The sequence below is a fragment of the Trachurus trachurus genome, assembly GCF_905171665.1.
Source record: "Trachurus trachurus genome assembly, chromosome: 7".
Lineage (NCBI taxonomy): Eukaryota > Metazoa > Chordata > Actinopteri > Carangiformes > Carangidae > Trachurus > Trachurus trachurus.
In genome coordinates, this window is record NC_139901.1 from 34,478,851 (window position 1) to 34,495,507 (window position 16,657).

The 16,657-nt window shown below is 41.4% G+C and overlaps 1 long non-coding RNA gene across 1 annotated transcript in view; it reads left to right on the plus strand.

Annotated features, from left to right (window-relative positions):
* The window catches only part of LOC310988711, a 531,702-nt gene that overhangs the window by 118,241 nt on the left and 396,804 nt on the right, over positions 1-16,657 (plus strand). The gene's annotated exons all lie outside the window — the stretch shown is intronic.

The following is a 16,657-nucleotide window of genomic DNA, read 5'->3' on the forward strand; positions in this document are numbered from 1 at the left end:
GACTCTGATCATCACAGTGATCCTGGTCTCAGTGGGAGTGTTGATACTGTGCAGGAGAAGATCCAGAGGTGAGACACACACACACACACATAATATGGCAAGCCATTTCAACATTTAAAAACCAGACTGGATGTGTGTTGCAGATATCTGTAATTCGGTTTTTCCTCGTCAAAATGAACATTTCAGATCCACAACTACTTCCTAGGACAAATGACGTCACTTTTGCCATTCATGTGCCTGTGGTTTGTCATCACAGATATCTACAATTCTTTATTTATTTATTTATTTTGGACATATTAATTGAATCAGACTTCATCACACACAATTTCAGTTACACAATACAATTCTTTTCCAGATATCCGCTATGTGAATTACAGATATCTGTAACTGAATTATGAATAGTAATAATTCCAGTTTGAGGCATCTACAATTTGATTCTGACTAGTCATAAAGTTAAAGATATCTTTATTTCACTTCAATGAAAGATATCTACTTGTCCTTTTTCAAGATTTGACAAGGCGAAATGATGCTGTAGATATCTGTAACTGGAATTATAACTAGTCAAAATGATGTTGTAGATATCTGCTACTCAAATTAGAAATTGTCATAATTTAATTGTAGATATCTATTGTCAAGTTATAGATATCTTGAACTGGATTTTGATTAGAGATATCTGAAATTGGCGATATCTGCAACTTTCATTCCACTTAGTCAGAATATAATTACAGATATCTTGGATTCATCTGTAATTCAATTGTGCCTATAGTCAAAACTGAATTACAGATATCTCTAAATGTCGTTTCCACTAGTCACGATTACGTTACAGATATCTTGAATGAAAAATCCAACTATTCAAATTGCAATAACGACTAGTCAGAAAGAGGTTGTTGATATCTACGATGTTAATTCCTTATAGTCAAACTTTTAAATGTTAAATCCGCTTGCCATACACACATGGTTGTGGTGAGGGGCTGGTGAGTGGTGACATCATCATCATCTAGATTAGCAGTCAGATGACGTCAGGGAAACATTCACAGTGTGATGGTTTAAACTTGATGTTTTTCAGGAGGACCTCCACAGGAAGCTGTGTACGAAGATGTCACAGAGGTGAGTTTGAGTGCAGCTGGGACATTTCAGCATCGTCAGAGTTTGTACGGTACAAACCAAACCCTTCTCCTCCTGCAGGTCAGCTCGGTGTACGCTGAGATCAGAGAGGACGGACAGAGCAGAGCTCCAGCTGTGGAGGTGACCACACTTTACACCAGCATCACTCACACCACAACGATCCCAGTGGAGGCCTCAGACCACTACAGCCTGGTCTCTGGCCCAGTGGAGGCCTCAGACCACTACAGCCTGGTCTCTGGCCCTGCAGCCGTGGCTCCACACAACGTAAGGAAAACCTGCAGCAGGGTTTTATGTCGAGGATCAGCAGATGAATGAATTTGGCTCCACACAGTTGAGATTGACGGTCTGTGGCATTTGAAAGCACCTCCAAACAAAAATCACAGCGTGATACTTCTTTTAGATGTTTATTTTCCAAGCAAGCAAAAAACATAGAAAAAGTTGAGTTCATAATGATAACAAATTCCAAAAGTTAACGAAAAAACCATCCAATCAACGAAATTTGTAACTTAAAGGTTGTAAATCAATAGTTGTAGTCAAAAACTATATCTAACCACAGTCTATCCACCTGTTCGACATTGTTCTGACTTGCCCCGCCCCCCAGTGACGTGTATTATATTAAGTAATGTGACGCAATAAACTTCTACAAAACTAAATTACCAAGTCAAATTATGTAAACATAACTGATATGTGTGCAACAAATAAAAATTGTGGTTTAAATACTTTAAATGGCTACAACAATTACAGTTCATTTTGTTTAGCATGTAAATCATGTTGTGTTCATGTTTACACAACAATATAATATTAAATTGGGGGCACCGTACTGACTGGACCTGAGACTGACAGACTTTTCTTGACTTTTCCTCAAATGTTTTGTTTCTTCTCATGCATGTTTTTAATCAGATTCATTATAGTACTATGAATATTTTTTTATATATATGTTTTAACTGAGACCTTTTTAACATCTAAAGTCTGACCTTCTTTTCCTTCTCCCAGGCTGAAGTCGACCTGAGTAAACTCACCTTTCCTGAGGTGGTTCTCCCTCGAGGTCCCGACAGCGAGCTCTGCAGCGCCCCCTGTAGTTCTGTCATCTACTCTGTGTCCTGACTGAGTATTTCATGGTTTGGTTCATTTCAGATTGTTCAAGAAAACATGTGAGGCTTCAGTAATAAACCAGTTTTATTTCTGACATGTCCTTGTCCCAGTGATTTACAGGGAGCAGCTCTAAGTAACTCTAAGGTTCTGAGAGGAGCGTCCGGCCGGTTGTCCAACCTCTGATCGAGGAGGAACAATGTGGTTTTTGTCCCGGTCAGTGGCGGACTGGGACAATAATTCAGGCCGGGAATTTGACACACAACCCAGAAACACCCCAGAAAGACAGGTGTCTGTGAACACAGCCTATAAAGTTTATAGTTGTACTATATAGAGCTTGTATTTTAATGATGTCAAACTATCATCATGGTGCAGAATTACAATAAAGAAAACTGCTGAATTGTCACAGATTTATATGGACTAGAGGAGCCAGGAGCCACAAAGCTGCAGCCTAATAGATTAAGAGTAAAGAAAAAAGCCAGCTGAATTTAATTATGATTTATTATTTCAGCATGTTTAAGCTATCCTGTAGTGGCTCAAACATTATGCAACAAAATCATATTTTTCATTCATCTCTAGGTATTCTGGATTGATTGTCGGGCCGTGTGCCTGTGTGTGTGTGTGTGTGTGTGTGTGTGTGTGTGTGTGTGTGTGTGTGTGTGTGTGTGTGTGTGTGTGTGTGTGTGTGTGTGTGTGTGTGTGTGGAGGGGGCTGGGGCGGCGTATGTGACTTCCACTATTGTTGCTTAAGAGGTGATGAAATTAACCCTCCGTGAGACACACAGTGTGCGGTGGTGACGGTGATTGAACGATAAACGCAATGAAAGCTACAGTGTTTCTGACTGACCTTCCCTCCTGGTCAACTGGCCTCTCTCTCTCTGCTCCACCTGTCCTTTTCTTCTGTCCCTCCATTTCTCTCGACTACTAGAGTGAAGACAGCGGAGCTAATTGACCTCCGGCTAAGCCCCGCCCCCTCCACTCACTCGGACAAACAGTCAACATTCGGTGACAGTTGCTATGGCAGCAGTTGCTATGGCAACAGCTGTCACAGTAGGAGACATTTCACAGGAGGCAATTGATGATTTTTGGAGACAGAAAGATTAAATATCATCTGGAAGTCACCAAAACTTCACTTAGCTTTACTGCTATGGCTGTCGGTTGCTGCAAAACGCCGATAGCAACGGGCTAATGTCTGTTAGCCTGTCTATGGAGTTTTACATTATACGTTAGCATTAAGCTAGCGGACTTAATGCTTAGTTGTGATACTGGCTAACATCTAAACATCTCTGACAATATGTTGCCTCAAATACGTTGTTGACTTAAAGCAGAAGTAAGTGATATATTTGATTATAAATTGTTTATTTATGTCACACCTGTGTGGCAAGTAACACCAACAGGAAGGACTGTCTAGTTTTTGTTTTTTTTGTATTTGTTATTGTGTCTTGTAATCCCATATGGGATGGGCCACAGTGGTGGCATGACACGAAAATAAAATATTCATTCATTCATTCATTCATTCATTCATTCATTCATTCATTCATTCATTCATTCATATTTGTGTTAATATAAGTCTTAAATAGTTATATCTTCCGACAGCAATCACTTACATAGAGTGTTTGGACTGAAACACGGGTCTGTCAGTCACTCTGCTCTGCTCTGAGCCGAAGAGAAAACATTTATCGTATCCTACAGTTTTTATCCAATGAGGAGAGAGAACGGCATGCAGGGCTGTGTGTGCAGCCAAGGACTGTTATGGTGCGTTCAAGGAAACTCGTATTTTTCCGACCTGTGAAGTCGTACCAGTTCGATCTGGTACGAGTTCACGGGTCAGAAGTTACGAGTGGCCGTTATAGTGACTTTCACCGGTAAAACAGGTCGGAAAAACACGAGTGGGTTGCCTGGAACGCTACAAAGTCGTAAGTTGTGACTTGAAGCTGTAATTTACGATTTCAAAAGCCTGCCTGGAACGCAGCATTAGCGAAAACGACCGGACCACTTACTTCTGCTTTAACTTAGAACAGATGTAGACATCCTTGTTAAGTTTATCCACGTTTAGTTGGTGTTGTGGTCTACTGCATAACTTTATCCAGAGCAGACACTTCTCTCGGTTGAGATGTGGCTTGGGAAAAGGTTAAAAAAATCCCCCCACCAAACTGGAATGATGTGGAGGCCTGCATCAAGTACCTAGGAGACAAGGGGGTGCCGGTTGATGATGTCAAGTGTTTTGACCAGGTTCACACGAAGTATGCCATAAGCGTTGCATGTTACTAGTGTAGTGTATTTTCTACCTCCTAATTTGTAAGTAATTTACCCTGAGAGTTACTTTTGTGTTTAGTATAAATTTCCAATTCAAATTCTTTACTTTTATCTTTAGAATTGTCTTTCATCTCCAGGTGTGTTCTTTGCTTGCCTGAAGGTAAATGACTCTTATAATATGAAACAAGGCTAATGTTTATGTTAGGTCACTCTTTCTGGACACCTGTATTTGGTTTGTTTCATGTATGTTTAAGTTAGCCTAAAGGTTAACTGACTGGTCAGGATGTCAAATACCAGAGGCTAATTTGGACAGGTTAGTTATTGTTTTAGTTTATGACCATCCTGGTCACCCACATCCTTCTGTTTAGAGAGGTGGAGTTTTAGAAACATAAATAAGGTTAGGACTCTTGGCTAAGAGACAGAGGTCTCATATTGGCTCCAGAGACTTCTCGAAGATTCGGCTTTTTGACACTGTATCTTTTTTGTAATAAACCATTTTTTACCACCTACAAACAAGACGTGTCAGAGTGGTCATCATTTCATCAGCATCGACATCAAAATATACCACACTAAGGAACTGAAGATTGCACAGTTCGTCTTGGCACTTCCCTCTCACAATGCAAATGTTGAGAGGGTTTTCTCACCGATGCAGAGCCAGTGGACCGAGGAGAGGAACCAGCTTTCTGTCGAGTCACTGAAGGCCATTCTATTAGTGCAATACTAAAGATTAAAAGTATAGATCATTTTTTAAAAAAAAGATCAAAACAAGAAGCGCTTCGTGGACTCGTTGTTTAAAATAGAGATGCTCTTTGGAAAGGGATCGAGGATGTAGGAAGACAAAAGAAAAATTCCAAGGCAGTCTCTTAACTCTCAAATGCCTTTATTGAATTATGGCATGGTCGAAATGACAATTAAAAACTCTGACGCGTTTCGGCGTCTAGCCTTCATCAGGGAGACAGGAACAATGGTTCTTTTATACAAGTGTTTATCCAATGAGTGTCCACCTCGTTGCCACAACCCAGAGTGGGTGTGGTCGCCAGCCCATTAAAGGGACATATCCATAGCCCAGGCCTCAGAAAACTAAGCTGAATGAAAGAATAAGGGAAAACAATCAGTGATATATACAAAATGAACATGCCAACAGATACCAAAGAGGAAACACATCATGTCGTTGCACAGAGGCGACCTGAACTAAAGGTCACATGACTTTCTGAGATCTAATGAAGGATTACAGTTCATTTTGTTCAGCATGTAAATCATGTTGTGTTCATGTTTACACAACAATATAATATTAAATTGGGGGCACCGTACTGACTGGTCCTGAGACTGACAGACTTTTCTTGACTTTTCCTCAAATGTTTTGTTTCTTCTCATGCATGTTTTTAATCAGATTCATTATAGTACTATGGATATTTTTATATATATATTTTTTAACTGATACCCTTTTTTTTTTACATCCCAACATCTGAAGTCTGACCTTCTTTTCCTTCTCCCAGGCTGAAGTCGACCTGAGTAAACTCACCTTTCCTGAGGTGGTTCTCCCTCGAGGTCCCGACAGCGAGCTCTGCAGCGCCCCCTGTAGTTCTGTCATCTACTCTGTGTCCTGATTGAGTATTTCATGGTTTGGTTCATTTCAGATTGTTCAAGGAAACATGTGAGGCCTCAGTAATAAACCAGTTTTATTTCTGACATGTCCTTGTCCCAGTGATTTACAGGGAGCAGCTCTAAGTAACTCTAAGGTTCTGAGAGGAGCGTCCGGCCGGTTGTCCAACCTCTGATTGAGGAGGAACAATGTGGTTTTTGTCCCGGTCGTGGAACAACGGGCTGGCTGGTCTCTCTTGCAGGTGTCTAGGAGGGGGCCTGGGAGGTCTGTGGTCCGTGTACTTCACGGCCATCCGTTTTGGGTTTTGCAATAACAAAACCCAAAACGGAAAATGAACTGTTTCCTATTTTTAATTTTTTTTGATAATAGCCTACAAAACAAAAAACGGAAAACAAATCGTTATCCATTTTCCATGATCCATTATCCGATTTAATTTGACATGTTTGTAAATGGAAACTGGGATTTAAAAAACTTGCTTCAGTGCAGACCTCCGGTCTCAGGCCGGCTCCAGTGTCAGGCCGGGAAGTGCACGCAAGAAACTTCAAAGTAAGTAGCGTCTGTGTGAAAGGACTCATGATGAAAACCAGAGTTTGAAAAAAATATTAACGCGCAAATTACTCGTGCAAAGGCAACTGGACTTTTTCTCAGTTCGTCTTCATTCTCAGTGCGCAATCCATCATCCATCATCCATCTTTTAATCAAGGTGATGGTCTGTTTCATTTGGTGGAAGAAATACTTGAGGCAGAGGGAGGAGAGAAGAGCAGAGGAGGAAATCTTCACTTTAATAAAAGTCATTTAGAGAAGTGATGAGTTCCTGATTCACTAGAGAAGAAGGAAGAAGCAGCGTGAAACCATCAGAGCCTCCGACATGAAAGTCCATCACACTCTGATCTGCATCTTTCTCTGTGAGTTCACCCTCTTCACTGTTTGTGGTCACTGGTTTGCTTTGTATAGAAGCTGTAGGATTTAACTTTTTTTTTTTTTTAAGTTTCTGAGTCATCAACCAACAACTGTAGCTGACACATTGCTTACAACACAGGAAAAACAACTAAATATATTAGATTAATTAAAAAGACAGAGAACATGTAAACAGATGTACACAGATAAAGCCGCTGCTATTGTTGTAAAAACTAAATGTTAAATTCAGACTGAGGCGAGAGAACGATTCATTGTTTCTTTTCAAACTGTCTGAGAGATGCAGCTGTGCTGAAATGGCACTGTGAAGCAACACATGCATTTCACATGAAGGGAAGCAGTGAACTGATGATGAACTCATGTTATCAGAAAGAAAAAAGTGGAAGAGAAGAACTTCATCCTGCAGATGAGACTCTGTCCATGTGTCCAGTGTGCTCAGCTACTCTGGCTGAATCCAAATCCAAACCGAGACGGTCTTGGCGATTGATCCCTGAGAATTGGGTCCAACTGGCTTGGTTTGGATTTGGATTCATTTGGATTTTTAAATAAACAATTCATTGTACAGTTCATCAGGCTACCGGCCTCTCTGACGCTCACACAGACTGAGCAGAAACAAGAGGGAAAAGACAGACACACCCCCTCCTCTCTCATTCCGTCACTGTGACAGAGAGCATCAGAATTGCTTGTCATGAGTTTTAGATGGCTCACAGCCATTCGCTCAATATTCACATAGATACTGTTGGGAGGTCCCATTTTGTATTTTGTTAACTGGATACTGGGTAACCCTAACCCTGACGAACCCAAGAAACGTTTCCCTTCCTTTACCTTTACCTTTAAACTTAGTTACTGTAAGTTTGTCATTTTAATTTTTTTTACAGTGTACCTTCTGAATCAGTCAGACTGAGACTGTGAAGCAGAATAATTATCATGAACTGAATGTTCATCTTTTCTACAGGGCTGCAGGATGGGAACACTGGACTCACTGATGCAGAGCAGTTCTATACAAGGTCTGTAGGAGGAAACATCACAGTTAAATGTTTATTCTGGAAGCATGGGGAGAAGAAGCTCTTCTGTAGGAAAGAATGTGAAGGAGACGACAAGCTCATTGAAACACAAGATGACAATTATCAGAAAGGCAGATACAGGATTCAATATGTCAGAGGAGGATGGACAGAAAAAGCAACTCTGTATGTGAGCATCACACACCTGATCAAGTCTGACTCAGGACGGTACAGGTGTGGTTTGAAAGAACGTCTTATTTCTGATGGATATGAGGAGTTTGAGCTCACAGTCACTGAAGGTGAGTTTCTCCTGAAAGTCTTTGAGATGTTCCTTCATGTCTCTCGACAGCATCGCCTGATTCTAAAAACCTGACGTGTTACATGTAAAAACGTTTGGACATAAAGACTCGGTAAAAGAAGCAGTTAGTCACATGCTGACACAGTTTAATGTAGAGATAGATAGATAGATAGATAGATAGATAGATAGATAGATAGATAGATAGATAGATAGATAGATAGATAGATAGATAGATAGATAGATAGATAGATAGATAGATAGATAGATAGATAGATCGTTCATCATGTTAATGTTAATGAAGCAGCTGATCACCAGGATTTGTCCTTTGTCCACATCACTGCCATCAGCAACTTCACCACAGACCATAGGAGGCTCCGCCCCTTCACCAGCTGCAGGTCCACAACGTCCAGGTGAGTTTCATGTTCAAAGATTGAGTCGACTGTCTTTCCTGTACTGAGAAGAGTTTCCATCTTTTCTCCTCCTCCTTTGGTCCAGGTTACTTCCTGGTTGTGGTTGTGTGTGTCTCTGTGCTGGTTGTGGTCGTCCTGTTGGCTGCTGTTGTTCTGCTGCTGCTCTACAACCAGAAGATGAAGGACTGTTGTGGTGAGTTACCTTCCAACTGTCTCTGCACCTTTCAATGAAAACTAGAGATGTACCAAATCCTGAATTTTGGGGTTCTGCTGAATACCGAATCCGCTGTTTAAGATTCAGCCGAATCCGAAACCGAATATCAAGTCCTATTCCCATTATCGGCCCATACAGTAAACACATTATAAATGCAGTACACAACATCTGTGACTGGCCCTGTGCAACCACTGACAGCTGCTGTTGCTGTCTGCAGATTCTGCCGCCATGCACACCTCGTGCTGCCTTGGAATGCTTCATTCACAAATGTTTTAACAGCAGTGATATTGTGTATTGTTTAGGGTCTTTACCACCAAGACAGATCAGAATTGCAAACTGAACATATAGCTTGACTTGAATCGCCTTCCATCGTCTTTAAGTCCTTCCTAACAATACTTTTTCTGTTTACTATAGTTCCATTTTCACTTCCTGCTGCATTCGTAAACTTTCCCCTAAACATTGGCCACAACGTGTGTAGAGCAATCACAGGGTTCTGTTCGCTCGACGTCCTAAGGTTCAGCAGAAACCCGAAACACCATCAAAAAGTGCAAAATTCGGCCGAATCCAAAACCGAATCCTGGATTAGGTACATCCTGGATCAAAACTAATGTGAACAATGAAAACATGAAATCTGTTCCACAGGTTCAAGGTGGAGAGGAAACACGGACCACACCAACATGGAGGTGACTTCCTCTAGAATGTCTCTGTTGACTCTCACTGTGACTTTTATCTGACAAGACCAATACATAAAATGACGCTGAGCTAAACAAAGAGGTCAAACTCATTAAAGCTCCATTACAGTAAAGGCAGCAACATAATTAGGTGGTAAAACATCCCTATTGTCCTGCAGAAGTTAGCATGCTAACCAGCTAGCTGTGGCCCTGACAGCCTCATCACCCTTAGCAGCCACGCTAAGAGCTTCAGTGTGTTCATCATCCAGGAGGTTGTGATACTTTTATTTTGAACTTTATAGTTAAAGCAGATATCAGCTTCACGGCCGTTTCGGCTAATGCTGCGTTCAAGGCAGGCTTTTGAAACCGTAAGTTACAGCTTCAAGTCACAACTACGACTTGGTAGCGTTCCAGGTAACCCGTAGCTCGTGTTTTTACCATCCTGTTGTCTGTGAAAGTTCCCTATAACGGCCACTCGTAACTTCCGACCCGTGAACTCGTACCAGATCGAACTGGTACGACTTCACAGGAAGGAAAAACACAAAGTACGAGTTTCTTTGAACGCACCATGAGTTAGCAGCCCCCGCCCTTGTCAGGCATCAATTGGTCCTCGTGCTACGTCACCACATTCACGCGCATCCCTTGGCTGCACACACAGCCCTTCATGCCGTTCTCTCTCCTCATTGGATGACACTTGTATCCCACAAGGAAAATTTTCTCCTCGGGTTACAGCAGAGCAGAGTGACGGAGAGACTCGTGTTTAGGCTGAAATACTTCATGTAAGTGATTGCTGACGGAAAATAGGACTATTTAGGACTTATATTAACAAAAACATTCCACTGATATCTGCTTTAATTATTATTTCTTCATTTCTGTAAAATGAAAAAAAAACAAAAAACTAATAAGCGTCACAAACCACAATGTCACTTCTCTGTGTGCATGAGAAGATCATTCAAACACGTCAAAACCACAACTTCTGCTTCTACATGCCTGTGTTGTTTGTTTTTTACCATGAGGTCAATAAAGTTGTTTCTTTTTCCTTCAGTGCATCAGCAATGAGTACGTGTCTCCAGGCTCCACAGGTGAAGACTCCACCTACCAGAGCCTGGATCCAGCCTCCAGGGACCAGGACCAGATCTACTCCACAATCACTCACACAGACTCTCAGTAAACCAGACACTGTCTGGGTTTAGACCAGGACTGGGTCACTGTTACACTCACAGCTGTAACAGCGTGGAAACCCAGTCATAATGTCTTTGACTAATTGGTAATTATTGATATTAAGTCCATGAAGGTTTTTTTCTGTTTTTGTGATTGAGACTTCCTCATGAAGAAAGAGCCAGTTCTGTAAACAAATGACACATAACTTTTCCTTTTACTCACATGAAAGGAAACTCTGATGTCTGGGAGTTCATCTTCTTCTGCAGTGTTCACACTTTGGTGCAAGGGCGCAGATAGAGGGTGGGACAGGTGGGACTCGACACCCCCAGATTCTGATTCACTTGGATCCGTCCCCCTCACTTTTATGGAGAGAAAAATCTCGAAATGCAAAAAAATGCCAAAAAAATGCGAAATAGCGCCTCTCTGGACGCGTATGGGCTATGTGGCGAGAAACGGTATTACACTCCTGTATTCGGTTGTTGAGCTGGGTAGGCTGCGTCGTCTCAAGCCTGGTTACCATAGTTACCCAGAACGCATATGACAGGCATCAGTGGGACAGCTCCTAGTTTAGGACCCCATAACCTAGAACTACCAACAACAAAACGGCATGCAAGATGAGGCCAGCCAAACCCAAAAAGCAGAAAACGATTGCATCGTTTTTTCAAAAAGCATCAACTGTAAGTAAACTGTGTGTTATCATAAACGTTATCATATCACCTTGCAATTTTTGTTGGTAGTCTGTCTGTTCAAAGAAATCTCGCCGTGGAAGTAAAATCGTAGTAGAGACACAGAGTGAGAATAGAGGAAGAGAGACCAATTTCACAAGGGGGAGGGGAGGGGGAAACCTTTATGCATTTATTTATTATCAATTAAATCGTCCATTGCAGCTTTCTGGGGTCTTCTGGAAATGTGTAGGCCTGCTTGAATCCGTGATATTGCCAAGCCTAATGGTCTAGACTCTAAGTTGTTAGGTTACAGTTTCAACAGCGATTGCTAACGTCATCATTTTAAACCGTGAACTGTTATTTTAGTTACTAACACTCGGCGCAATGTGTTCCATTTAAGGTGAATCAGTATTTAACACAATTATTGTGTTGTTGTCATACATCACCTCCATTGAATTTGAATGACTGAGCCTGTTAGCTTGTTATTATCTCGCCTTACAGACACAGTTAATTATTTTTTAGAGTCCAGAATTGAACTTTGTAGGCATTACTAACCATTATAGACAAAAATGCACTACACAAAATAACATATATTTTATTATTTTAAGCTTATTAAAATAAAATGCTTGTACTGTGATGTTGGTTGACAGGCTCATTTATGCAGACAGGAAGTTTGGCCACCATAGCAACACATTATATTGGCATATCCATATGGAGTCTTATAATCTCTAGTAGAGATATGGCTCCTGGGACTGGTAGCCTCTGTGGTAGCCTGTAGGTATGCCCATGTTAAATTACTGCCAATGGCGCTAATGCCTTAAAGCAGTTATAATGTTTGTTTATGCTATGTTAAAATGTTGTCATGGTCCTGGCCTGCAGGTAGTTCCTGAAGATGGCAGTTTGTTTGTTTTATTAGATCCCCATTAGCTGCTGTACAAGACAGCAGCTATTCTTCCTGGGGTCAAAACATCTTACAAACATTTCTGTTTCAGAATTTAACACAGAACATTCAACATAGATCATCATCATTCATACAGTGGACAACAGCAACACAAAACATAAAAAAAAGCTCACATCTCATTTACAAACTGTTCTTAAAGTACAAAGAAACAGAAATCATGCGTTGTTTGTGACATGCAACTGTCTCTAATGGTCAGAGAGTCACTCCCTCTTGTAAAAACAAATACATCTTTAGTCCCTGTTTAAAAGAGGCAGCACTACCTTCTCGCATCAAAAATCTCGGCAGAGCATTCCATGCAGCCATCGCTCTGTAATGAACAGTTTTTTGTTTTGCATTTGTTCTACATGGGGGCAACAGGAAACGACCTTCTGAAGACTGCCGAGTAGAATAGTTATGACTTTCAGAAAAAAACACTAATTTATTATAAAAAATTACTGGGTGAGGGAGGTGAAACTGAAAGCGATCCACTGGAGGGTAGCAGCAGTTGTGCATTAGATCTACAGCTTGAAGAGGCAGAAGGGAGAGAGGGAGAAGAGGGAGGGACAGAAGAAAGAGAGAGAGAAGGAGGGTCAGAAGAAGGATGGACAGGAGACGGGACGGCAAGGCCAGAGGCAGATGGGGGGGGTGTTGCTGACAGCTTTGTCCCCCCCAGTTTCAAAAACCTATCTGCGCCCCTGCTTTGGTGCTGAGTAAAGATTTATTTCACTGATATCTGTATACATTTGTCTTTGAGGAAATATCAGATTATTTTGTTGAGCCAATCAGGACATACAACTGTGTGAGCTCCTGTTGATGGGAAACTCTTTAAAGCTAGGGTTGACGTTGAGAAAGATTGATCATTATTATCAGTGACAGCTGGTATCAATGGGCTAGGAGGGCTAAGCCCTCCCTGCATTATACAACAAAATATGAAAAGAAAATCCTCTAAATAATATACAACGATTGTTCTAAGTCTTAGTGAATCCAAAAGTGGCAACAGTATCAAATTGTTTCAAGAAAAACACAGGATATCTCTGAATGGGATCATTTTAATCAGCCCGAGCTCACAGAGTCTCTCCAGGTGCCATGTCCCGCCCTCGTCATCTGCAGACCGTTTGGGCTAACTTCATTCAGCCCACAGGCCGATCTGTTGTGACCAATCAGCAGGGTCAATGATTAATAGGTGTTGTGTCACGCCCCCATAGTTTACTCATCATTTGGGCTGATTTCATTTAGCCCAACACGCTGTTTTCAGACCAATGACAGGAACCGAAGAGAAAGTTGTGTTGTTGTGGAAGGCAGAAGACAGAACACAGCAGAGATACAGCATCACAGCGACTTCACTGCTGGGTTGTTTTTTCAAATCATTCTCATATTCTTTCTCAATGTTGACCATAGCTTTAGGCTGAGGACTTGTTCTGTCCACCCTGCACTAAACCATGTGCACCAGTCTGAGCACTAGAGGGCGCCAGAGAAGATCTGATGTTATTGAATATCCAAGAAGAGGAAGTTAGTTTAACAAGTATTGTAACTGATGTTGCTGCTTCACCTCTGCTTGTGTGTTCTCTGCTGAGGAAACTTGGGACTGGTTTCCCAAAGATTCCTCAGGACTAAGAATTAGTGATATAATTCTCAGTGGGGCGGCACAGCTAAACTATTGTTCATTATGTGATAAAAGCGTCAAATTTGGTACACTCATTGCTGAACATATGTTTAATTAATCTGGATATTGGGCCATCGCACGTTTTTATTCTGATGACTGTGGCAGCCATTTTTAAAAAATGGCCACAAGTGGTTACTGGCATGGAATGCTTTGTCTACCCTACAGCTTCTGTTTGATTTTTTCAGCACCACAAATATAATTTAGAGACATGTTGTGAGAAAAGCTTTATTACAATGTAACAGAATATCGGTGTGGGTGGTAGAAGTGATGGACTTGTTTGAGATGCAAAGCTGGATGTTGTTGGTGTAACAGTGAAACTGGACACTGGGATAATGTTACCAAGGGGAAGCAAGTACAGGATGAAGAGAAGGGGACCAAGCACTGAAACCTGGGGGACACCTTGGGACAGGCGGGTGGTGGAGGAGGAGATGACTGAATCTAAGTGAGTGTAGTTCCACTGATGTTGAGGGTCAAGGCCGCTTTAATGCACGGGCAGGGGCCTACCGAGTTCAGGGGCCTATCGATGAGCTGGCAAAGTCGCATTGTTTTGTTACTTGTCAGGTTTTCTGTCAAGCACTTTATACGCACGTTTGTGGCTGCTGATTGATCCAAATTAACTCTTCGCTAAGACCCACGCCGCAGTCCCCGCTCCCCTTGGTTACTGTTGGTCCTCCCTTACCAATCAGCAACCAGAACACAAGATTGACATCAGGCTGGTCCAATGACAGTTTTCCAACCCCCCTTGGTTACTCATTCATTCATTCATTTCTTTATTTCAGACCCAAGGGGATCCATATCGCCATAAAAGCACAATAAAATAATAAAAGAAAGACAGAATAAGAGTAAAAAAAAGAAAAAGAAAAGAAAAACACAAAATACAAAGTACAGAGCCTTCCCCACTATTCGGTGTAGACTTGCATACTGTTACTGTTTCTATGTGCACCAAACTTTCACTCCCAGCCATGCTGCTCCTAGCACAAGAAATACAGAGTTTTCAGCCACATTGACACTGATTTTAAAGGAAATTTCAGCAGATTTCTGGATAAACTGTTAGGAGGTATCAGAGAGAAGCAGTCAGAGGGATTGTTCATAGTTTTCAGATACGTGACCTGGGCAGCTGGAGGGTAAACAAAGACACGACCACAACTTTTTTTCTTTTTTTTTTCCTCCGACGTATTTCAGCTCAGGTAAAAGCTTAAGTATATGTGATTTGAGTGGAACACTTTGCTTTGTTATTAATAATTACAGATTTTCATGGTTTTTGTTTTTCCTTTTTATATCAGAGGGGGTGAAATCCCCACTGTGACATTTACAGGTGTTGAACACTGGCCTGCTTTTTTTTTTTTTTTTTAAACTTACATCCCACATCCATGATAAAGGCTCTGTCTTTTCCATTAGGCCTGTGTTAATCTGAAAACAGTAAGATTTAATAAAATTATGTTGTTTTTAAGAAATCTTGTAAGACATTGTTTTACTGTTTAATTGTCATTGAATATCAGAAAGTAGGGATAAGTAGTCAACTAGTAGATAATAACATGACGCCGTGGACTGGTGTTCCTCCTTTCCTCCCCTATTTTTTCAGTCACCAGCCGCCACTGGTGTAGATGTATGTGTGCTTGTGTGTTTATGCATTTACGTGTTAGACCGGCCTGCCATACATAACATTTCCATATTTCGCACATTCTGTGACATAAACTGTAAACTGTCTTGTCTGTAACATATCTGTCCCGTCTGTCTGTCCTCTGTTTCTCACCCTGAGCTTTCTCCTGGTTTTCCCTGTTAAAAGGGTTTTCTATGGAGTTTTCCTCAGTGGATGTGAGGGTCTAAGGACAGAGGATGTTGTTACGATGCCATGTGAAGCCCTTTGAGACAAACTGTTTGTAAAAACGGGCTATACAAATAAAATTGCCTTGCCTTGCCTTGCCTAATAGTCTGAACATGGTCTGATAAGACACGTTACAGTTCAGTTGTTAGAATCCCTGACCTGGAACATGCTCTTTGTTCAGTCTAATAGTTGTTGTCATCACGTCTGCAAACAATACCAGGGAGTCTGATATTGTTTGGACAGACCATCTTGTAGTTTTCACACATAAATATTCAACAACAAAACACAGAGGGCGGGTGTGTGATTAGTTGCGTTATTGTGGTGATTTCAGTCACAGAGGAACACAGGTGTTCCAGGTGAAAGAGAGAAAATGACATGTTGAGTCAAACAGTGGAGGGACTTATGATGTAGAGACAGGAGGAGGTGATGAGAGGGAGGAGAGAAGAGAGAGAGGGAGGCGTTTGGAGGAAGGACTCTTCACTTTGATGAAAGTCATTTAGAGAAGTGATGAGTTCCTGATTCACCAGAGAAGAAGGAAGAAGCAGCGTGAAACCATCAGAGCCTCCGACATGAAAGTCCATCACACTCTGATCTGCCTCTTTCTCTGTGAGTTCACTCTCTCTCTGTTTTCTGTTGTTTATCAGTCAGATTTTCATCAGGTCTCAGTTTAACAGTGGATTCAGTTTATTCTTCACATTACACCAATTTTAAAGTCGTTGCATTGGCTCCCCGTACGCTTCAGGATTGATTTTAAGGTTCTTTTACTAGTTTTTAAATGTCTTTACGGTTTTGTGCCCTCTTATTTATCTGACCTACTTTTAC